At 49.2% G+C, this 25,284-nt stretch overlaps 1 protein-coding gene across 2 annotated transcripts in view; it reads right to left on the bottom strand.

Annotated features, from left to right (window-relative positions):
- The window catches only part of SLC39A11 (solute carrier family 39 member 11), a 2,092,456-nt gene extending 2,067,495 nt beyond the window's left edge, over positions 1-24,961 (bottom strand). For both annotated transcript variants that reach the window (XM_085617335.1, XM_085617334.1), the window contains exon 1: positions 24,850-24,961. The gene's annotated coding sequence lies outside the window, so the exon portion shown is untranslated. The remainder of the gene's footprint in view (positions 1-24,849) is intronic.
- Between the last annotated feature and the right edge of the window lie 323 nt (positions 24,962-25,284).

A 25,284-nucleotide genomic window follows, 5' to 3' on the forward strand; every position in this document is an offset into this window, starting at 1 on the left:
AAATGTTTTTATTACTATTTTATTCCCATTTATGATCCCCACCCTCCCCCCGCCCCACCACCCACGTTAAATAGCGCCCACCACGGATATAACATTTTAATAGTAGATTTACACATAGCAAATATCAATTTTTCAATTTTTCTTTGTTAAGTTTAAAACGCTCTGTAAACCAGACGGAATTTGAAACTGGAGGTTAAAAATTAAATTATCCTTGGTTTGATTCGGGAGAACAGCACAAGTACAGCAAACAGTAGTATGGGCGATTAGTGCCCTCAATTGAAGCACTAATATGCTCTGACAAAAAGAGCGGGCTGAAAAAGGAGCAAAAAAGACAAAGCAATATGATGGAGCCATCAAATGAGCCATGCCAATTCAACTGAAAAGTGGTATGGCCCTGGAACGAAGGCAGGGTCGGCTTTAGCTTTGGTGGCACCCGGTGTGACAATCTTTGTTGGCGCCAGTATCCCACACACTCCTTTTGCATGGATTCCCTCATTACTACCAGAGGTGCGCATCATCTTTCCTTGGCACCTTTCTCATTTTACAGCTCTACTCATCCCAAGGTCAGAGCGCTTTCCATCACAAACGTATTATAAAGAGACAATGAGTAATGCAAGGTGTTAATGAATAACAAACATAACATGTATTTGTAAAGCGCACATTCATCCAGAAGGGTATCCTGGTGCACAATAACAGATGTTTATTGTTTCCCCAACTCAATGGTACTCATTTTATAGGAAATGTTACTTAAGATAACACAGACTACAAGGTGGAGGAGTCACATATTCCATACTGGTAGGCATTATATGTTAAGAGTGTTGGTCTGGAGAAATAAAGGGGCAAATGTGTTTGCTTTGTTCGCCCAAAGTTGGCAGGGTATGCCCAGACGTGGGTCCCTTGCTCACTTTGCCACTGGATTCAAGTTAGCCTGGCTGATGAAGGGTGTTACCCAGAAACCAGTCCCAGGATGCTTGTTTCCGGTTCAGCTTGGCAGTTCGGGCTGGACTGTTCCCATGAGGCACAGGGTCAAGACTGATTTCCATATAGCTGGGTCTGAACTGAGGTGGCGAAGTGAGCTAAAGAATGATCATGGATTCAACCCAGATCTGTGACTGGGGGTGAGTGTCTGAAAAGTTTCAGCGCTCCGTCCATCATCTCCTTGTGTTTGCAGATTATGTTTTTGCAGTGTGCTGGAACCAAAGTTACTGTGCTATCTATAGCTACTAAGACATGGTGCTGTTGATCTCTCCTATAATACTGGCGCAAACCAGTCTGCCTTGTGGCAATGCATACACCCTTGTACCATAGTGCAAGGCTGTGTGTGATGTCAATATATATGTTTTATACTCGAACAGTACCTTTCTAGTACACAATTCTATGCTTTGTCAAAGTTGGAACAGTTTGGAGAAAATAAATCTTTTCCTCGAACTTTACGCCTGTCTTGAGGAAGTGTAATTGTTTATGCCAATCCCTTTCTACTAAAGTTAGAAGATCGGGATAGTGTCAAAATCCATGGGTAGGTGCATGGTTACTTCCATGTAACAGGTGCAAAGGTTAGTAAGTCTGCACCATGAACTCAAGATTTTAAAAGGTAACACAATGTTTGAGGATGCCATACTAATAAAATTGCATCGCTACCAAGGGAACCCTATTTAGCAACTTCAGAATAAAGAAAGATTGAAGAAAAAATATAAGATTCTAAACCTACACATCCAATTTGCATGCAGTGCTTTGATGCCAGTTCATATAGCGCAATGTGCTAAATTAAAAGGATTGTTAACTTATGAACACCAAGTAACAAAATGATCTCGGTGACAAAAGTAGTAACCCACTGAGCTGTCTACATAATAAAATACTTATCTGTGACACACAATGTGCTTTGAAGGGAGAACATTAAACCTCCATGCTACTTTATGAATTAAAACTAACTGACTATACAAATCGGAGCTTTTACCTTCAAGTGTATTAACCACCAGTTATCATGAATTTTAATTAGTCCCTAAAAAACATAAGCGCACACAAAGAGCTCTGCAGGATCTCTGCAGGCTGCTCTCTTCTCCCCCACAGCCTGTCCCGCAGATGGCACGCCTTTGCCCTTGGCACCTGGTGCAAGAGCACTGTGGCTCCGTCTCAAAGTTGGCACTGAATGTGGCTGGTGGTACATTTTGGAGAAGATAGTCTCAAATATATTAGTTTTATAGACAGCACATTTTCCAATTAAATGGACACACATTTGCACGGACATACAGTTTTGCTGCTAAAACTACAGTGCACAAACGATTTGTAAAAATCGTGCGTCAGCAAATATTTATCATTTGCACATCACCAAGTAAAGGGTCTAGATTTATTTTGTTTCTATTAAAATCATTTTTTCCATCAGACTTCAGAAGTACAAAAATGTGTTTCATTTGTGCTTTCCTTACTACTGCGGTTTTATTTTGAAATATTTGTACAGTCCATTTACAGGTACTTAAATGATTTTGTATGTTATAAAAACACTGACACCCACCGGCCTTTCTTTTCACACTACCGGTACCCGAACCATCATGACTGTCAGACAATCTCCCTTACAAAACGCTATAACTTTGCAGTTAGAGAAAGAAAAGTAAACAACAATTTTGATGATAAACAAGTAAGCAGCAATTTGTCAGACATTCCCTGACATTTGACCTCTGTTGTTCAACACAAATGTGTCAATATAAACACAAGATTTAAAGGCATCTTCGTTGCTCATTCACATTCTGAACTCCAGCATGGTTATTTTGGGGCTGCTGCTGCATGCGCACCCATACTTCCAGCGCTTAAGAGAAGAAGTGAGGCTGGGGCTAGGTTGCGGAGTCAAATGCGTTATATCATTTCTAGCTGACAGCTAGCAGGTCACTAAGTTACAACCTTTTCATTCCGCACCTAAAAAACTGAACTGTGGTGTCCCACAGGGGTCAATGATGTCCACGCTGCATTTTAATCCACTCTCCTGAAACATCAGGTAGTCAGTTTCTAAACATGTGGACTGCACTCAAGTTGTATTTAGACTAATCTGACTGCCTTACTTTAACAAGCTAGTACATATTTTCTAACTTCCGGTAGATAAATCCTACCAAAACCGAGATGTTGCTAATGACGCACGCATCTCCTTCTTGGCTCATGGCCTGCTGGACTGGATTTATGCAACTTTTTCCATCCGCGCAGAAGGGCGCATGCAATCAATCTGTTTATCCATCTCGGCACCAATCACTCGAAACACAAGTGGCAAAAGTGTCCAGTATGTGCTTAGGCCAATTCAAGATCTGGAAGAAACTTTTACCTTACATTCTCAGCAACTGGCACGTTACAGAAGTCAACTTTGTGATTCAATCTAGGTTGGATTACACCAAGGCCATTTATGTAGCTGTCCCTGAAAAACTCCCATATCGATTTCAACTCATGCCAAATGCAGCTGTTGGGGCCGTAGACAGCAGGGGAATGGAGCAGATGCAAACCTGGTCATTTCCCCTTCATCCCCATCAATTCAGCTTCTCGTTGCCGTCCATCACCCATAAAGGAACCTTAATTAACTCCCTCTCTGTTGTTGGAGTCAAGTGCCTTGCCCAGAGGTCATCAGGAGTCAACCGATGGTTGAACCGACAAGTTTGGAAACTGCGTGCCAAAACCTCGGACAGCCACCATCTTGATCTGGCATTGAAGTGGACAGAGCCTGAAGCCTGGAGGCCCATAGGGCATTCCGCAGTCGTCTTGCAGCTACCATTTAGCCGCACTGGTTCCCGAGTGATTCCAGAGACGGTGGTGCCAGAAAACTGCTGATCTTGTGGGGCCCAAAGCTGTGTGCTGCAGGTGCATTTATCGGGCTACTGAGTTCCAGCCAACCTGTGCATGTAGCCTAGGGACCAGTGAAGAACTGGAGATCTCAGAAGTGGGGGATGCAAAGAAGATCTTCATGACGAGCTGGGGTGAGATCAACCATCCCCCCACCCAATTCCAATTGGCGCCTCGATCCCACCAGAACAAAGCTTCAGGGAAATGGAAGTGGGTGCACGTAGCTGGGCCCTGAGACCATGCTACCAGAATTACTGAAGACCAAACATCGAGCTCAGATGACGCCAGGGGATGATAATAGATCCCCTGAGTGTGCAGTGAGCTATTCAGGGTGGCTATAGGTCCAAAGGAGCCCACAGGGGTGAAATGCCTCAGTCAAACCGATAATGGGGTAGCATTGAATAATGAAAAAAAATCCATGGCAGGGAGTCTTGCCGAAAAGGGTTGCCAACTCCCCCGTGGGGACTGCACTAAAGTGTAGAAGTGGAGAATCAGCGGATTTGGGCTACTTGTGCCACTGGAGACAGTGCCACCATTTCCTCCCACAAGGAACCATAACTGTACCAAGCTGGGGAGAACATTGGGAGGAGTTCCAGAAATCAAAAGAGTTCCTCGAAAGAATAATCATCCCCATAAAGCAGTTAAGACACAAGCCATCTCACAGAGCCCCTACATTTCCTTAGACTGCAAAGCAAGACTTACAAATAGTTTTGGGGGGGCGTTAAGGCAGGCTACCTCATCTCCACCCTGGGCTACAGGTCCTATTCGCCTGGTCTCAGACATGAACTGACCTCCCAAGATGGCAGCCAACAGATTGTGCAGGGAGTCCTCTATAAAGGAAATTCTGACATCTATATCCAATAAAGCTAATTTGGCAGACAAATCTCTTACGGCAACCAGACAACCTTCAGAAGGAGACTCCTCCCCTTCACTTGGAATAGTCATCACCAAAGATTATCTATAGAGATTCCTCAAAGAGGTGAGAATAATTTGCTCCGACCTCAAAGACAATTTCAAAGATATACAAAAGACATTACAGATCTAGGTACTAAGGTTAATGATCTTGATCATACAGTCCATGAACAGGCGGAGGAGTTACATGATGATGGCCCTGGACTCTTCACACTGGAACAACAAAACGCTATTTTACTCTCAACCAAAAGGACCTTGAAAACAAATCAGGTTGGAACAACATTAGAATCAGAGGTTTGGCAAGCACAGCAGAAGGCAATGGTATCAAAGCATATGCACAAGGACTACTTCAGTAAGTACATAACCGCCCCAATGATCCATTTGGATCACACACATAGAACAAACCTGGGGAAGCAGAGCAGACATCCTCACGAGGTCCCCAAACTACGACGAAAAAGAAGAAATAACAGCCCCCATAGATTCACTGACCCAAGTCATGTTCAAGAGGAACAAATTGTTCTTCCACAATAATTTAGCAATGACAGAACTCCAAGGAAGACGAAACGTGTGGCATATAATAGACTATATTTGCATAAATACCACCTCCTACCAGTAGGACATCCTTTCTGGCTTATCTTTGTATGGGACGGTCAGAAACATTACGTTAAAACATAGTATGCCCGCCAAACGGCACACAGTGAAGAGGCATCAGAAAACCAACCAACTACTATCTGGAGATCATGAACGGGTAAAAGGAAGAAGCTAACAGAGAGGAAGAGGAAAAAGAGCTAGAGATTATTTCCAGGGTGAAAATGAAGACGTGTCAAGTGATCCCTCGTGGGCACAAGAGCAATCAAATGGAAAGTTGAAAGATACCAGTTTCCTAGCCACGGTGATGAAGTGAACATTAACAGGATTGGGGGGAGGGAATCCTGGATTGGAGAACCGGATTGCAGATTTGTCTCTTTGATTTAGTATTTTGAAAAGTTTGTGGGTAGAGGTGAAATTTCGAGGGGGCGGGGGAGGTGGAACTAAGGGAAGGATGGATCACAGATCACAAAAAGCATCACGGAGGTTCAATTTCGATGGTTCAAGAGACTAAGAATCTACTACAGGACTCATTCCAAGCCTACTGCCATCATAGAGAGAGAATGTTTCATACTCCATGGTTAAGATTCTAGCCCAAGTGTGAAAGCTTCAAATCCTAGGCTAAGATATTAGCTGTCGTAAAATTTTTAAAGCACACAGGGCCAGACATTTGACTTCTACATGAGACTCATTTCCTATCAAAAGACGCACACATTTAAGTCCCAGTTCTTCCATAGACAGTTCTTTGAATGGACAACAACGAAAAGAGCAGAGGTGGAGACTCTCTGTAGTATAACCATCCTGGGAGAGGAGCTCGAAGTTGTCCCTAAAAAACTAAAAGCTGATTAAACAACATAGAAATGAGAGATGGTGGAGAGTCAACCATAAAGACAAAAGGAATTATACTCTTTTGAAAAAAACAAAAACAAATTTCATTGCCAAATTGCACAGAAGACGCAGGGCTCTGTACCCCAGAGGCCACTGCTGTATCAATTTCTACATTTGCAAGACAGCAACTGACAATTTTATAAAACAAAGCAACCAAAATATTTGACATTAAACATCTGTTAGGATATCAGACCCCCCATCACCAACTTACCCCCCGCACCTCCCCCTTCCCCCCCTGCCCCCCCGAGATGTGCAACGACCCCTGAGACCAGTCCACCGTTGATAACATAGGACGAGAAACCAGAACAGAAATAGAAAAGTGCCAGTCTTAGCACACACACATCCCAGGCTACCCCCCACCCCACCAGGCCCCACCTCCCCATCACTTCCTTCATCTGCTGCGAACGGAGGCTCCAGCCACAAGCACCTATAGTCCGCCCTTGTTTCCATATTTTGTAGTGCTTACGCGGACATCCCCGGGCCACAAAAATTGGCTGTTCTAGCCCCATGCAGAAGTCAAGGCCATTTTTCCAGGCAGCCACAGAGGGGCCTGAGTATCCTTCCACCTCCTGGCTATATAACGTTTCGCCAATGTAAGTCCCAGCTGCATAAGATGCCGTTTATAAACATTGCCCCCGAGCCCTTCCATCACATGCAGCAGGGTGAACTGTGGTGTGCGTGGAAGCGTCCACCCTAAAACCTCCGATAGGCAGGAGAATACCCCCTCCAGAAATAATCCAGTGATGAACAGTGCCAAACCGTGTGCAGTAATGTGCCCTCCGCTCCGCCACACCGGAGGCACTCCTGGGAGGCAATCAAACCCGCCCGCCACAGTCGAACCCTAGTAAAATATACCCGCTGAAGGTACTTAAATTGAATGAGGCAGAGACGCATCATTATGGCTGCTCCCCTAGGGGCTGCTAGGGCCTCCCTCCAGTCTTCTTCCAGCGTACCCACATCCTCCTCCCACACCCCCGTAACTTCTCAAGCATAGGAGCACTGTGAGTGACCAGGGACTGATATATCCGCAAGATGTTCTTGGTCTCCAGATCCCCCATGAAGACCTTTGCCTCCAACGGCCTAAACTCGGGTAGAGAGTCAAGTCCCTCCAGGCTGGGGGAAAGCACATGGCGGAGTTGGAGGTACCGATAGAACTGAGACCTGGGCATGCAAAATCCGATCTGTAGATCCCGGAAGGACTTAAGGGACCCATCCCGCATGACATCCCCCAGGGTGGAGATACCAATGGCATCCCATCCCCGGAAGCCCTGCAAGGCCGCTAGATCAGGCAGGCGTCCATTGTGCCACAAAGGAGTTTCTCTAGTGAGGGTATTCCACCACCCCATGCGTCGTAATGACTGCCGCCAAATTTGGAATACTACCTTTGTCACCGGTGGAAGCGAACCACGCAGCGTCGAGAATCGTGTGAAGAGTGTTATGCCCCATAAGGTGTTGCTCCAATGCATAGGCCGGATCCCCCCTGTCCCCATACCACCATTCATTAAGAACCAACAGATGTGAGGCCTGGTAGTACGATAGAATATCGGAGGTCGCCAGACCTCCACAATAAGTGGAGAGAAAGCACGTACGCAACGCCACACGCACCGCCCCCCCCCCCCCCCAAGGAACTGCCCCAGCACCGAGTTCACCTGTCGAAACCATCTAGGCGCGATCGGGTACGGGTGATTCTGTAACTAGTATAACAGGCGGGGGAGCGCAACCATTTTGAAGATAGCCGACCTGCCATAAATTTTTAAGGGCATGTGTGACCAGGTCTTAATGTCTGTACGGACGCACTCCCAGACCAGTGCCAAGTTCTGCTCCCAAGATATGGCCGGCACATCCAACAGGAAGACTCCCAGGTATTTGAGGCCTCCCACCGCCACCTGTAGCGCGGACGCCCATGTACCCACTCTCACCCGAGCTCCCAAGACCTACAACGTGGACTTACGGGGGTTCATATACAGCCCGGTCGTGTCCCCGAAAATTTGCATGATCTCCAGGATTCGGGGCCCCGACCTATCCAACGCAGTTAGAAACAGGAGGACATCGTCCTTATACAATGCGATCCTGTCGGAGAGGCCCGGAGCCCACTCAAATCCCGTAAGCTGCGCGTCAATACACACCCAGACCGTCAACGGTTCCATGGCTAGGGCGAATAAATATGGCGACAAGGGGCACCCCTGTCTGGTGCCACGCCGGATAGGGAAGCTGGACGAGACCGCTCCTGCCACCCACACCGACGCTGTCAGGTCGGTATACAGGAGCATAAGATACGACAAAAAACGGGGGCCGAAATTAAGTCTATGTGGGAGGGCGAACAGGTATACCCAGCTCAGGGAATCAAATGCCCTGTCCATGTCCGCAAGTAGGAGTGCAGCTGGCTCCCCAGTCCGTCGGACTGCTGCCAACGCTACATGTGCCCGCCTTATGTTGTGGCGCGTCGCCCTCCGAGGCATGAACCCGGCCTGGTCTGGGTGTACCAAGGCCGAAATATGGGGCAAGAGGCGGTTAGCCAGTGCTTTAGCCAAAACTTTGGCCTCCACATTAAGAAGAGAGATGGGGTGGTAAGAGGCGTGCTGCTCCGGGGGCCGACCAGGCTTATGAAACACCACCACCTCTGCATGCCTCCAGTCCGGGGGGAGCCGACCAGCCTCCCTAGCCTCCTCCACTGCCACTCGGTAATAAGAGGCCAACTGTAGATTGTACCGGCGAAATAACTCACTGGGGAGTCCATTGGGTCCAGGTGCCTTCCCCGAATTGAGCTCTCCCAGGGCCTTATCCAGCTCCTCCTCTGACAGGGGGAGTTCCAGTTGTAGACACGTCTCATCTGACACTGCTCTGGGCAGAAGGTCCGCAATTGACTTATCGACCGTAGCCTCCGGCAAGCATTCCAGAGGGGCGTATAGATCTGCATATTAGGTGGCGAAACTCTCCGCTATAGCCTTAGGGTCTAGTATTGGTGCCCCCACCCTCATCCCACACACCCGGAAGGGCCTGGGAATGGAAAGCCCACTGGCAGAGCAGATGTAACATCTTACTCGACTTGTCACCCCATCGACAGATTCTGCTACGCGTTGCCAGCCAGACTTGACGAGCCTCGTCCATTAGGAGTGCGGCATAGGACTGCTGTGCCAGGAGTAGCTGTCACACCACCGGCCCATCACCCGCCTCCCAACTCCGGCGCTTCTACCTACGCCTCAGCCCGGACCAACTCCTTCTGCCGTTTCCTACGGGCCGCCACGCACCATGCTATGTCCACCCCACGTAGAGTGTGTTTCAGTGCTTCCCAAAGTGTCACGGCACTGGAGACCGACCCCACATTGGTGATAAAGTAGTTAGCGATTGCCTCCCTCATGTGCCTCTCGTATTCAGCATTCTACAAGTTCCATACTGAAAGGCGCCAACAGAAGGGTTGCCTACCCCTGCCCAGCTGCAGCTCAACGAACACCGGAGAGTGGTCCGATAACCCCCGAGGAAGGATCCCCGCGGCCACTACACTCGTTGCCGTCGCCCGGGGGACAAAAACATAGTCTATCCTAAAGAATGACTTATGGACCGCCGAGAGGTACGTAAACTCCCTCCTGTCACCATGAGTGTGTCGCCAGGTGTCGACCCAATCAAGGCTTATAACCAGAGAGTGCATTTTCGTGGGATGATTACCACCCAGGCCCCCACCATCACTGCTTCTGTCCCTGTCCATATCCACCACATCATTCCAATCTCCACCCACAACAGAAGCCACGTCTGGCATGTCAGCCCACAGGGAGAGTAGCCGCTCCACTAAAGACTACTGCGGAGGGGGGGGGGGGCGTAAACACAGCCCAACACAATAGTGTCCTCCCCAATCGTGCCCCGGAGAAATAGATACTGCCCCTGCGTATCCAACCATTGTTGCGCATGCACGTATGGGACCCTGCGGTGTATTAGAATCGCGACTCCCCTAGAACCCTGCATGCACCCAGCGTGAAAAACCTGTTGGAAGCGATAGCGCTGCAGGCACAGGACCTTGGAGCCCAGCAAATGGGTTTCCTGCAAAAAGAGAATGTCAGCTCCGGCCCGCTTAGCCTGACGCAGGACAGCCCCTCGCTTAATTTTATACAGGACCCCAAGCACATTCCAGCTAACAAAGCGGATGGTGCCCGGGGACACCCGAACATCTACTGCCCCACTAGCCATTGGGTAACAAGCAGTGGTGTAACACGGATAGGAGGTCCTGACGATGTGTGTGCGTGTCGTGGTGAACCCAGTGCGAAAGCGCAACTCATAACCCTAACTAAACCCCTTCCCCTTAACAAACCCCCCACCCCATACCTCAAAAACGCTGACGTACCGGTTGCTGCGGGGTTGGCGCCAAGCCTCCAACAGGGGGGCACGGGCCGCCCCCGCCAATGGATCCCCAACTTACCACCCATGTCACCCAGGCCCACCCCCCACAAGCACTAGACAGGTGGGGATTCAGCCCTCCTAGGGGCTCCCTCAATACAGCTTAAATCAAACAGTCACACAGTCCAATTAGAGGAACATCTCGGCACAATCCTTGTTCATGAAGATTAGGAATCCAGTGGCCGATGTTGGGAAGGAGGGACTTCCCGGGAGGAAGCTCCACAAGACAAAGAGCGCCTCTGGGACTGAGATCTTCTGTGCCCCCTCCAGCGCTGTCCTCTGGAATTTTTGGATGGCCCCTCACTCAAAGATGAATCGGATTGCTGCCCAGGCGGCGTATGCACCCGCACCAGCACTGTTTCATCTGTCCACTTGAACACCTCCTCCGGGGAGTCAAAGAAGTGGGTGAGGGATTGGTACACCACCCGCAGACGAGCCGGGAATAGTAAGACGTACGGGAGCTTGAGGTCCCTCAGTCTGGCCTTCGCCGCCATAAACGACTGACGTTGCTTCTGGACGAGTCGTGTATAGTCCAGGAATACTAGGATACAATGGTTATCATAGAGCAAAGGTTCTTTGGCCCGAGCCTGCTTCAGCACAGTGTCACAGTCCAGGTAGTTCAAGAGTCTCGCAATCACCGGTCGTGGACGAGCCCCCACCGGTGGTTTGAGTGCTCTATGGGCCCGCTTTCCAGCCACTGCGTGAGGAAACGCTCCATATCCCCTTTCTCGCACCCCTCCGGGATTCCAACGAAGCGCAGGTTGTTCCTCCGGGCCCGCCCCTCCGCATCCTCAACCCGGAGCGCCTGGCCCTTCTGGATGGTATCCATATTTGCCACCTTCTGCTTGAGGACCGACACATCATCTTCCACCCCTGAGATGCGGGTCTCAGCCTCCGTGATGCGGGACACTGCATTCCGTAGATCCTGGCGCAGTAACGTAACATCCGCACCCACTGCACCAATTTTGGCATCCAGCATGTCCCTGGATTGGGTGATGGCCGCCATCAGAGCCGCATTGTCCGGTATGACCTCCTGGGGACTCCCCGTAGTACCGCCCGTCACTCCCAGGCCGGTGAACTTGTTGATAGGCCCATGTTTTGTGGATCCACCGCCGCCCTTATCCCTTGTCATGATGGCGTTCGACGGACCCCCGGTGGATGCAGGCCAAGTTGAACGAAGCGCCGGCACAAGGATCCCCTCAGCGCAGGCACGCCACCAGCCGATCCGTCACCCGGTCCGATCCCAAAGGAAGGAAGGCACCCCCGATCTGTGGCCCGCAATCCACTCGTGGGGGGCCCCGACCAGTGAGTGGCCCCCCGTCAACCGTACAGACGTGGGCTAGTCGAATGCCAAATCCCAACTCCAGTCGATGTGTGTGGGGGTGGGGGGGAAAGCTCCCTGTGCTCTGGTGCTATAGAGCAACCAAGCCACGTGACTAAACAGGCGACACCGTCCCCCAGGCCCCTCGCGGCCCGCTAGACCACCGGTGCCGGCCCCCCGGGATGGCAAGGCAGGTCCGGAACAGTCACCTCGTGCTCCCCTCCGCGGCCCGATATAGCCACCGACCTCAGACCCTGCCTCCGCGGTCGGGGCACTGAGCAGCCACCAGCTCCGACCCACCAGTGACCGCCCCACCCCGGTCCTCACCGTGATCTTCAAGGGCCCCTGGGTACTTCACCCGGGTGCAGTGCTGCCACTCCAGGCCCCCCGCCTACCGCAGGTCCGCCACAGGGCGCCCGGGCAGGCAGGGCCTAACTCTGCCAGTAGCGGTGAAGTCCCGCAAAGGTAGGCCCACACAGCCCCACTCACCACTTCCAATATAGGGGGGGGAAGGAGGTCCACCGAGGCACCGGCAAAGGCTTGCAGGGAGAGCACAGGAGCCTCTGTAGCCCCCCACCGCGGCCCGATCTAGCCACCGATCCCCAGGCGGTAGCTCAGGCCCGGGGGAGGGAGGGGAGGGCGGGGGGGGGGGGGGAGGTATCGCCACAGTTCCCGGCCCCCGATGCCCCCATCCAGACCACCGCGGCCAAATTCACGGGGGGCACTCCTGAGTCTGGGGCCCCGGACACGGGCCTCCTCCTCAACTGTCGTGCCATAGTCCGCTGCCTCCCGACTCCGCCGGCCAGCGCGCCCCCCTCTCCCGGCTCCTCACCAGTGTCTCGACCGGGTCTCCGGGGCCGATCAGCCCTCCGAATGCTGCTTCCGTTGTTGGGCACACAGGATGGTGCACCGCGCTCACCAGCGCCAGCGGACGGCCACTCCACGCACCCTACACCCAGGGCCCGCCGAACACCACGCCCCGGCTGTGCCGTTCGTCGCAAGGCCGCGCCTCATGACCACGCCGGCTCCGGTCCCCCGCAGCTCCAAACGCCACGACTGTCCACCGGACCGCCACCTCAGGTCAGTAGTGCCGAAATGCCCCCTCTAGGACTGCTTTAAAGTCTGAGAGAGCCAGGATAACTGCAGGATGTCTGTCGGGCTGGACGGAGCTATCTAGCACACATCCGCCATGATGGCCATCCAAGCCACGCCCTCAGGAATTATACTATTCTGCTGCACACAAAACCTACACCTGGCTAGATCTCTTCCTAAAGGGTGGCAGTGTTATGGGGTCATAAGAAACTATTGAAATAGGCCATATTGCCCAGTCTGAACATGCAACCGTAGTTCTAACACCTAACACACGCAGTGGCCGCCATAAACCAACCATATGACATCTCAATGAGAACCTCTTAAGACGACACAGCTAATATGACAGATAGGTGAAGAGATCAAGGGATTCCTACAACTTGAGAACCCTCAGGTAGGCCCAAGGTACCCCTGTGGGCAGGGTGCAGTGTATGTGAAAGGTGGGACATGCCCTGATGTGTGTGGCATGTCCTGATAGTGAATTACAGCCAATTTCGTTTTTCACTATTGCAAGACTACCAGTTACCCATAGGATAGAATGGGAGACGTGTTTATAACATCTTATAAACATAATTGGCCCAGGGAATTCGGTAAGAAAATAGAATTTAGTATGCCTGAACTCAGAATCTAAAGATGCATCTTTTAGTGAAGGTGATTTTTACATTTTGTGTTTGAAAATACCACTTTTAGAAAGTAGGTATTTTCTTGCACAGTCATCCCGTGTGCCTCTGCTTGAATGTGGATTGCCGGTCTGGGTTTCGGATGACAGAAGGCTGGGGGGCCGGAGGGGCACCAGATAGTCTAGGGAGGTCAGGAAAGGGTTGAATAGACCTGGGCTGCGATGGGGGAAGGGGAAGGAGATTTCCTTGCACCTCAAAGGGCCTGGTCTGCCTCTGACAATGCCGTCTCCACCTCCTGCCAGGAATTCACACCAGAGAAGGCAGAACTGGTTCTGGCTGGGCACAGACACCCTCTGCCTGAAAGATCAAAGGAGTTTTGGATACAAATACTGGGGCCCAGACCCCTGAACTTTAGAACTCATCTGGATGAAGAAGACTGCCAAGAAGAAGAGCTGGAGAAGCTGTGAGGAGGAACTACCACTTTGCTGTGTGCTTTGCTGGGCTGACCTGCAGTGGCGGCTTATGTCTTGGGCAGTGAAAGGCCTGGACTGGACTTTCTGCAACCAAATTTGTGAGTCTCTCCAAGGGCTTGAGGTAGAGCTTGCCCCCTGTTCACGAAGTCTCAGGAACAACAAAGACTTCAAGCTCTTCTGCCCGCAGCACTGGGGACTGTGTGTTTTGTGCTGCAAACAGAGGAAAAGCAACTTGACGACGTCTACGGCGCGGCTGCCAACTCCGTGACCTGAAGGCACCGCAGAGGGCACCGATGCAACGCAACCTTGGTCTTACCGACGCCGCCTGTTGACGCCGCCACCGAGCCGCTGCTTGCGCCGCGACCTGTGGGCACCGCACTCCGCACCGCCTCGCTTGACGCCAAAGCTTTGGCATTGCAGAGGGCACCGCCACAACGCAACCCTGGTCTCACCGACGATGCCTGTGACACTGCCACCGAGCCGCTGCTTGCACCGCAACCTGTGGGCACCACACTCTGCACCGCCTTACTTCACGAGGACGACTTGGCCTGCCTGACACCGCCACTTCCCGCCAAAATTGACACAGCTACTTGCACCGTGGTTCGAGGACACTGCTCTTAAGTCACATGACGCACCGCCCTCATTCCGCACAGCAGCCTTGACCTGCCCGCGTCATCGACTCCAGTTCGTCAGCAGACGACAGCGCTTCAGCAACAACGACGCCACTGCTGCTTGCACCTGACCTGTTTCTCACCGACGACACCATCTGACGCTGCCACCGAGCCGCTGCTCACACCGCCTTCATCTTGCACAACGATCCTGGTCTCACCGACGACACCATCTGACGCTGCCACCGAGCCGCTGCTCACACCGTGACCTGGGGCACCGCACGCCGCACCGCTGCACTTAACACCGCAGCACCCGATGCCTGCTGGCACCAGCATTCCTGATTCCACCTGCAAATGTGAGTGACTTCAAGGTCCTCAACACCCTGCATTTCTCACAGGTACTGTTTTGTGGGTCTCTCAGACACCATAGCTGGCCCGCAACCAGCCAGAACTGTTGGATTTTGTTGTTCACGACGCTGTGGCAGCCCGGACGGAGCTATCCACAAAAGGAACTCTTTTTAATCCGCGTATTTTTGGAACTGTGAACTTTTAAGTATAGTATTGTGGTTTTTTATCATTTTTGGTCGGGTCTTAATTATATAAAAATTTTGGATATTTTTCTAAACTGGGGTGGTGTCCTTTTGTAGTGCGTACACTGTATTACTGTTGTTATGCGCAAATGCTTTACACACTGCCTCTAAGATAAGCCTGGCTGCTCGTGCCAAGCTACCAAGGGGGTGAGCAGGGGTTATGTTAGAAGTGTAACTCCCTTATCCTGACTAGAGTGGTGGTTTTTGCCTGACTTTGGCCCATGCCCTAGCCGACCAAAAATCCCATTTCTAACACCTGGACATAAATGGGGGTTGGGGAGGAGGAACTAGTACAGAAACTGGGACTAGGTCCACAGTTCATAAGCTGGGTAATGGCAAACTATCAAATACCTAAAGAGAGAATTAGAATCAATGGAAAAATCTCACAGACTATCCAATTAGAAATAGGCACCAGGCCAGGCTGTCCACTCTCACTCATATTCGCCCTTAAGCTAAAACCTTTAGCTAAAGAAATTAGGAACAGGGAGTGTTACCCGTCACGCTTCCTGTCTTTGTTCAGTCGTCCCGCACTCTACACTACATCTCCCATAAAGCCCTGTGTCTGAGGGTGGAGTTGTGCGCCTTCCCATGCTGCCTTGCACTGCCTGTTTAAACTGAGCGTTTTCCCTCGGTTCGGCGCTTCGCTTCCTTCAGCTGTGCTGGACCACGCCCTGTGTTGATTTTCCTGCTACCGGTTACTCGCTTTGCTGACCTTGGGGAATACGCCTGTTACCGTTCACCTCCTCCTCTGAGAAACCTGCCTGAACGGAACTGATTATTCAACACCCTTGCACCTAGACCTAATACAGCATTCTACCTCCCTCCTCCCTTCATGAAACCTCGCTGCCTCGCTGCCTGTAAAAGAAAAAGAAACCTTCTGAGAGCTCCGCTTACACTTCCGAGAGAAGCCGTCTAGGATTCCACGAGTCGTTGCCTGACCAGTGCGTCAACGAGGTCTTTCCCTTCAACTTCTCCCTCGCAATCATCCAGGCTCGCTTTCATGCCACGAAACCTTCACACTGGATGGTAGGAAGAATCCGATATCGTTTTTTGGTGCTGTTTGATTTTCTTTCATTTTACGAACATTGACTTTGGCTGGGACATTTGAAACAGTAGCGCCTTGTTGATTCCTAATAGCTCCACGACTTCTTCCCTGTTTCTCCTGAAGTAAGAAGACTATTGCTTTGTACATTTATCATTGGGGACCTTGAGTGGTTGCTAACTCTGGGTCTGAGGAACGCTGTCTTATTTTTGACTTTGCACAATTAACAGGAGACATTGAAGACGTGCGCTTGTCGCAAGTACGACTATACCTGGCTCTCAACTATATGGACTCCAAATACTTATGTGGTGAGCCTGTCACAACCCCGGATCTAAGTATCTCTTTATATGACAGAGTTCTCTCAGGGATACTTTGAGAAGTACTACATCCTTGCTTATTCTTATGCTCGCTATGTGAGTATGTGAATGTGCACAACTGTCCTGGTCATATCATTATCACCGTCTAATCTCTCTACGGCACTAACCAGTATCTCCTCTTTGTCTCTCCAGTTTGTTATTTTATGTGCTACAGCATTGTCCCACCAGCCCACTGCTGTCGTCCTGGTTACGTGGTCCTATAAGCATCTCCTCCCTCCCTAGAGGTATCTTTCTCTGGTCGTGGCTCTTACTAGTATCGACCAGTAGATCTACCTTACGGGAGAGTTGAGAATTTATCCTCGCTCCTGTGGCCCTGGTTATTCTCCGGATCTCATTTCCAGACCCGACAAGGAGGACATCAAAGGAGTGACGATTGGTAAATACACTTTTAAATTAACAATGTTTGCCAATGTCATGCTGCCCTTAAAAGACCGAGTAGAATTGATACCTCCTGTTTTAAAAGAACTTCAGATGTTTTAGCCTTTTTCTAACATCAAAATTAGTACAACTCAGCATAAGGCACTTTTGCTAAACCCACTACAGGATCATATGGAGGCCTGCAACGTCTTATTTCCAGTCCATGGTCATCTCACAGTATAAAATATCTAGGATACACCACTGGCCAGGCATTAGCCCTGAATTACTCCACTTTAAATAGCAAAATAAAACAGGACTTCCAGAGATGGCATATGAAGACATTTTCATGGCTAGTGAGAATCGCTGTGATAAAAATGAGAATCCTTCCCCAGATCCTCTAAGGGAAAAAAGAGTCAACAAAACAATGGGGCTTCATAGCTCACTTATAGAGGGTACGTCCCTATGGCAGATTCCGTCGAGATAGAAATTGCAGAGAAGTTAGGGGATATACTCCTCTCCTGTCAGAGTTACTTTAACAATCTGGGACATGGTTGCTTTTAGACCAGTGCTTCCCTCACCATTCACTCCCATCTCATACAATTCATACTTCATGCCTGCCACCTCCCCTCACAATTCAAGATATGGCGAGAAAGGAAACGTCTCAAAGTCGGCTCCCTCTTCTCAAACCAGCAAATAATTTCCTTTGAAGAGCTTAAGCGGCATTTCAGCCTCCCTTAGTCCAAATGATTCACATACACCCTGCTCCGGCATTGTGTTCTCCACCCAGCAATAATAGGAGCATCCAGACTCTTCCTGGTTCAGAAAAATGGCTATAAGATGGGTCCACAACAAAGCCATGAACTTCATCCTCTATTGGTTTCTTTTATGGTCCCCTGAAAATGATAAAACACTGGGCTAAAAAAGAAGGGAAAAAGAATTAGGCCACGGTATGACACATAAAAAAAAATGGGGTAAACTATCCAAAAGATCCTGTACTTTCCCCACAGGTAACATTCTGCGAGGTACACTGTACAAAATCCTGACCTACTGGTACAGAACCCCTGAAGAAATTATGAGATGGTATACAGCATAGGGTGATGGCTGTTGGGGGGTTATGGGGCAACAGGCACCATATTTCATCTCTTTTGGAACTGCCCCAAATTGGACAGATATCGGAAAGAGTTGCGTATTGAGCTGGAAAGAGTGTTCGAAATTAGGATACCAAGAGATCTAACTGTTATACTGTTAGGCAGCCCGTATGCCTCTCGGAGATCAGAGAGATCAACTTAGAGGCAAAAAACAGCTAAGGCCCTGGTAGCTGGGATTCAGTGCCTGTTAATATTATGGTTGTAGAGTACCAACCTATGTTTTATTTCAAAGTTATTCAGAATCTGGGAGACAGTTATGTAAAACTATCCATAGCAGTAGAACATAAATAGGAATCCTATGAAGTGAGCAGGGAGCCATTTATACCACTACTCACCCATGACTTTAGGGAACTTACTTTCCCTCAATGCCTTAAGACAATTAAACTTTTCCCTGAGGAGGTATCCCAACTTCTCCTGAGGCAGATATTGTTGATACTTCTTCGCCTCTAGGCTTCTAACAGCGCACAGCTGTGTGTGCCCCTAAATAAACCAGAGAGACACAATGCATACGGTGACCGGTGGAAAGGGTAGTTGATTGTTCTTGAATGGGGAAATCTTTGTTTAATGGACATGGATATGTGCAATATGAAAAGTCACGGCGCAATAAATTGCTGAAGGGATTTTGCGAACAAGTTAAGTAGGGTCTGGGAGCATCAACAACAGTTTGCAGGCATGAAAATAACTGGAAATATATTATTCTTTGAATTTTGGCCGTAATTAAAGGCAAACCTAGGGCCCACTACTCTGGACCCCACAGTGCTTACCCAAGGTGCAAGTTTTAAAGGAGGAATGACCCTCCAGTGGGACCAAGGTTCCAGCAATGCAAGGCCGGGGCATGGCCCTACCTTGAGCCTTGCAGCGCTTGATCAGGTCTTTGGGGCCAAAGGAAGGGGGGGCCAAAGGAAGGGAGGGCCTTCCCTGGAACTCACATCGATAGTCTAGCACTAAGAGGCACAAGAGAGAGATCTTCCTCCCCTAGGCCCTGCAGCAATGGATCCTGGCTCTGAGCCCCTGATGACAAGAATAAATCCCTAAATTCTAAAAGAGAATAAGTGGCTCCAACCTCACTCATCCTTTGTCCAAATCTCCCTCTCCAGTAGAGCAGCTATCTTTCCATTATCACTTCCCAGAACACTTTTTTTAAAGTTATTTATTTATTAGAATTTTGTGCAGACAAACATAGTACAACTTATATTGCAGTTTCGTGTCTTACAATCCTTTACAGGATTTGTATCCACCCATGGCCACTTACATATGACGAACAACTTATTTCACATTGCATCATGCAGAACTATAAATGATTAACATACAGTATTCACTTGTCCCACAAAAGCACCGTTTTGTAAAACGATTGATTAGAGGTTGGCTTTTTGGTCTTGAAACAGTTAAGGGCAGTGTTTACAATACTAGTAAAAATCGTGACAGTTTCCTGATACAGAATACATGCTCAGTGTATTACTTTCACAATCAAACCCGTGCAGGGGCGGCGACTCTAGTCGATTCCAAGTCACAACAGCAGATAGTGTACATTTGGTGTTAAGGGATTAGTGATCTATGCTGGGCTAACAGTACCATACTCTTCTTTTTCTTTAAACCAGGATACAAAGGGTTTCCAGATGTCTTTAGGGCGAGAAGCCAGTCGAGAAGCCATGGGCATCATGTCCCAGAACGCGGCAAGCTGCTCCTGGCAGTAAACAATGTCATGTATCCAAATTTTAAAGCAGGGAGATTGAAGGACACCCCAGTGTATGGCTACACTACGCTTTGCAAGTAAGAGCATCATTGCAATAAGCCGGCGCTTCTCTGGCGGGGTTTCCTCAACCTACCCAAGTAGAGCCACAAGTGGCGAGCAGTCAAGTGTAGTCCCTGTGACTTACCCAATGGTGACATATACCTCCTCCCAGAATCCAGCTATTGAAGGACAGACCCACACCACGTGCGAATGTGGCATTGTCCTGTTTGCACTTCCAACACCTAGAGTCCTAACGCAGTCCTAGCTTGTGTAGCTGTGAGGGGGGGCGGGACACTCTATGAAGAAACTTGAAGTGAATTAGTCTCAGTTTATAATTAGGAGATAGGTGACGCACACTTCCCAGAGCACTTAGCGCCCTTGTGGCTTCACCAAGAAGAGGTTTAAATGGGGATTACCGAAAATCGCTAAATTTGTTTTGAGGATTTCATTCCATTACAGCATTTTCTAAATCAGGTCCCTAATATCTTTAACAGATAAAGCATGCGGTATAATGGGAAGGTTATGTATTGTGAAACAAGCAGTCCTGTGTTGTCTTCTTGGTTCGCCAACTTGACCAAATTTAACTCTCCCTAGGCCTATTCTCCTTATTTGCCATGGTTTCATTGTCTGACAGCCCATTACCTTAAAATAAAGGTATTAGGGTGGCTGCCTTGTTTATAACGGTTTCACTCTCAGTTTTTACATTGACCGTTGTTAGCACCCTCAATGGTAAACGTTTTAATAAAGTGGCCTATCTAGAACTCATCTGCTGCGTCTCCCCCACCGCCCCCAGCCACCATGTTAACTCAAGCCCGCCACTTGTACCTTTGCACAATAGCTGTACCCAAGGTCAGTGTGGGGACATTCCAGTGGGCAGAGTGACTCCAGGCTTCAAAGCTGGCCTGTCTGTTTTATATCCCCTATTGATTAGCCCGTTTACCTGTACCAGTCACTAGGCAAGCAAAAAAGGTGGACATTGGGAGTCCTGCAGGAGCTCACTGCAGGATGCAGGAAAAACATCTAAAACGAGGGACAATCCTTCACCCTGACACCCTATTTCATTAGGCCATACAGCACAGGCTTTGAGGCACACAGAGAGGTGGCCATTGACGGTAATGGTGCAAAGGCCCCTCATGGAAGCAAATGGTGCTGGACAGAAAAACACAGCCATAATGTGGGCCCCTAACAACCCTGAGGCCACTGCACCTGCTGCACTACTAGGCCTTGTAGCCATAGTTAAGCACTAAGGAGAGGATTTACCCACACATAGGCTTTGCAGCACTGAACCGCTGCAAGGCCTATGTGATAGGACACTCTGTGAGCATGGAGAAACCATGCACGAGCAGACACATGAGAAGATATTTGTTGGGGAGCAGAGGAACTATGAGCGGCATAGAACATTTTTGGAGTTTCAGTCCAAATCTCACTTCTAATTCAGGCCATCTTAAATAACTCAGCTTGAGAATGAGCTGATCCAATGCGATTACTATTCACGCTGTATTCATACTGCATTTGAGTTCTAATCCCTTTACTACATTCTCAAGTAAGTCTTAACTGCTTAATTGTGTTAAGTTTGAGAGACTGGTTTAGAAAATGAACATCTCTGGTATCAAAATGGAATGAACGTCTTAAGCTTTGATACACCAGTGGTAAATATCACTATCTATCATGCATACTGCCCAATAACCACCCACTGCCACAGGACCTGGTCCAAGGGGTATGTTTTAGCCATGGTACTAGGATACTTGACATCTAATCTCATCTTTTTTTTGTTAAACCAATTTATTTAGGTATCAAGTAATTGGAGAGGCATTACATATGCACACAAATAAGAAGTGTAGACACATGCTGGTTTGTCTGATGTTGAAGCAACACTGTATGAAATGAGCGAGAATCGAGTCCCAAAATATCAATGTAGCGCGTTAGAGGGGATGAACCACTCCCAGTTAGTTGCACCTACTGATGTGTGCATACAAAGGAATAATGTTAGAGGAAAAACTAGACACTAACACAGGGCAACGAACCAGGGTTTGTGACTGGGGAAGGAGGAGGGAGGAGGGGGGAGGCAGATGTGTAGCTGTGTGCAGTGAGTGGTTGGTGCTGCAAGCCTAGGTAGGAGGGAGCACCTGGTGAGTCCACAGGGGTGTTCCGGCTGCAGGGGCTTTTGTGCCCAGTGAGTGGGGGGTCTCAGGAAGGTAGGATGTCTGTGCCCTCCGGGGGGACCACTAGGAGAGACACCGCAGTGGGACCTTGTGACTGCGGGGGCGCAGCATCATGATCATCAATTTGGTGGAAACGCAGGAGTAGCATTTCCCATTCAGGGGAAATGGGGCAGCAAAGGACTCTGCGCATCTCCTCATATCGAATCGCTTCTTCTTCTGCAGTGCCCCATTACATACAGTCCCTACCCAGACCGCCGGGGGAGGGGTTGCTCAGGTGCACGCCAGTGCATGGTGATGCTCGCCTGGCCAGCAGATGGACTAGCCCTACGAAGCGCAATTGGATCTTGCCGTGTTTTCGTCTCTGGAATATTCCCAACGAGCAGGCTTCCCAGGAAGAAATATCCGTGACCTCGTGCAGTGTGGTGTCGATAGTATTTCAGTAGTGCTGCAGGACAGGAAAAGCCCAGAACATTTGAAGGAAGGTTCCGCTAGGGGTCTGGCAGAGGAGGCAAGCAAACTGTAACTCTGGGTACTAGCACTGAAGCTGCGACAGCGTCAGGTATGCCTGATGCAATATCAAGAATTGTAATTTTTGAAGCTGGAGTTCTGAGAGACCTTTTTCGGGAATTCCAGGGCACGGTCCCACTACTTATCGAGTAGTAGCCTCTCAAATTCCTCTTCACATTTATGTCTTAGCTGAGCGAGCAGGGCAAGGGTCAGTTCCTGGATTGTCTTGTATATCCAGGTGATAATATGTCGGCCAGGGCCCATGGTTAATACTGTGTGGAGCACTGGCTGGGTCTCGAGCTCCCCATCAGCCATGTCCCAGAGGCGTTGACAGTCAAGTATAATTCGCCTATGGAGCACAAACTGCCCCAGGGGGAGCCTGCCCTCCTACACCATCTGGTCAAAGGGGATTAGCTGGCCCTCGGAGAATAAGCAAGCCATCTCCAGAAGCAAGTGGTCGACATCTAATCTCATCTTTACTACTTCACCTAAATATGCTGGAAATAAACACTGTATTCTAAGCTGTGTAGGACCCACAAAAGGGCAGCCATCAGAATCACTGCCACCATTGTTATAGTTTAGTGGGCTAGTTGGAAATGGGGTACCAATAAACACTTTTATTACTCCCAGCTTCCCATTTGACCAAATTATGTGATCTTGAACCATGGTTTTTTCCTAATTTATTCCTCTGCTCCCTTTTTGACAAGATTAGGAGTATTTATATTCAATGTAAAAGCTGCTAGCAAACATGTGGTTATAAAATGGACTGGGTATTACTGGGGTAGGGGAGGAGAGAAGTGCCAGTCACATAGAATATTCACCAAAATGAAATACCGTGGTAAGCATATAGCCTTTGCAGCAAGCAGTGTGCTGCATTCTTGGGTCTACTAATTTAACAAAGTGTTTGATCTTGGGCAAAAAAACTTCTGCCTGTGTCTCCGTCCACTGATCATACAATTTATTAGCGCTTTGAAACAGGCTTAATGGAAGAAATAGACACAAAGGATATGCTTCCAACACAGCTGGCCAGTATGATTTTCATTCACACATTCAAGGCTGCTTGCATCTCATTCGCTGAAATTGATCCTAAAATTGCATTGTGCAGGACCCCTCCTTGGCTGCAGATTCTCCATTCAAGATACTGACAAGCATTTCTCTTACAGCTCATATAAAGGGCTGAAACAGTGAGAGTTGCTTGTCCTTTGAGAGGGTTAAAGCAAACAGGACACCAAATGCGTGACAATAGACGTTCCAAAGTGGCATTCTGTGGGAAGATGGACAAAAGCCTTAACTGAAAGACAAACCAGTAGAATTTGTCTTGTTGCAATTTGGTCTAAGGGAGATACTCCCTCCTCTGGGATTTGTAGTGCTACACCAAGGATGCAAGACACAGTGTACTGGCGCACCTCCTGATTCCTAGTTGCAATGAGACACAACTCACTCTCAATTGGATGGGGTGGAAGAATAAGACGATCAGTGTGCTGTGGCACACACGTGCAGGCCCCACATTGGTGAGTTGAGTGCAGGTCCCTGGGCAGCTGCCCACACTGCCCATCCCGTCACCGGCCATATTCAGATCCTCTGTACACCCTCCAACCCGCCCTCCCAAATTCGTTAGCGGCGTTCGTCTGTTGCCTGAATCTCTAGCCAAAAGTCAATTTGCCTATCAACTGGCAAACACTCAACTACCCACGCCCGCCCGTCTAGAACGATAATGCTTACTAGAGTCACATCTGTGCCCTACCATCGCTGCCTGCCGCTTGACCATGAAACCTCTGTGCACATTACAGGTCTGGCGGCACAGTATATTGATGCATCCACCTCACAGCAGGCCTTTCATGCTTCTGAGGTAGATAAAACATGTACTACAGAGTTGGGAAACAATAAACGTACGTATCTATCCATCGACAGGAGTACCAAGAGACTTCCTTGGGTCTTAATGTGTCTTCTGTAAACACTCCTATTTTGTTTACTGTTTTCTCAAAAAGATGTTTGCAACTGTTGCGAAACCCCTTGCTTAAGCCAATTCCAATGTGTTCGTATTTTCATGACGTCCGCATCTGCCCCTTGTACCCAATCTACACTGCTGTCAACAGCCTCCCTTGATGTGTACTACGTCTCCGTTGTCTTCCCCAGTCCTATTGCCCGTCCCCCTGTTTAGCTATAAACCCCTTACTGCTGTCATTTAATTTTCCCAGCAGTCAATCTACCTCTGCCAGCCTCCCGCATGCCTTACCTGGTGAAATCCCACAAGCTCCGGTCCCTCTTCTATAGATCCTGCATCTACTTCCTGATTATTGTCGTACACGTGTCTCTCAAACTCCGATTTGCCAGGCCCACTGTCTCGCTTATTGGTTGGCTTCTGTAGCTCCCGCCTCCTTGTTAAAAGCAAACTGCAATGTAGGCCCGCCTTCTCTCTTTCCATTGGACAGTTTGACCGTCAAAATGTAGCGATCTGAGCTCCGCGCTGTATTTACGGTCGTGCTGCATTTCGTTGGTCAAAGCAAAAGAGGAGGACGGACTTTGAAGACAACCTGCCAGATACGTTACCAGCGAAGGTATCTTTGAACCTGGTGCTGGGCACCTTTCTATAAGGCAGTACAGAGTAAAACAGAAAATGTTGTTTGTGTGACTCAATAAGTACAAATGATGCCCTTTAAATACATTTTTG

Source organism: Triturus cristatus, chromosome 7 (genome assembly GCF_964204655.1).
Source record: "Triturus cristatus chromosome 7, aTriCri1.1, whole genome shotgun sequence".
NCBI lineage: Eukaryota > Metazoa > Chordata > Amphibia > Caudata > Salamandridae > Triturus > Triturus cristatus.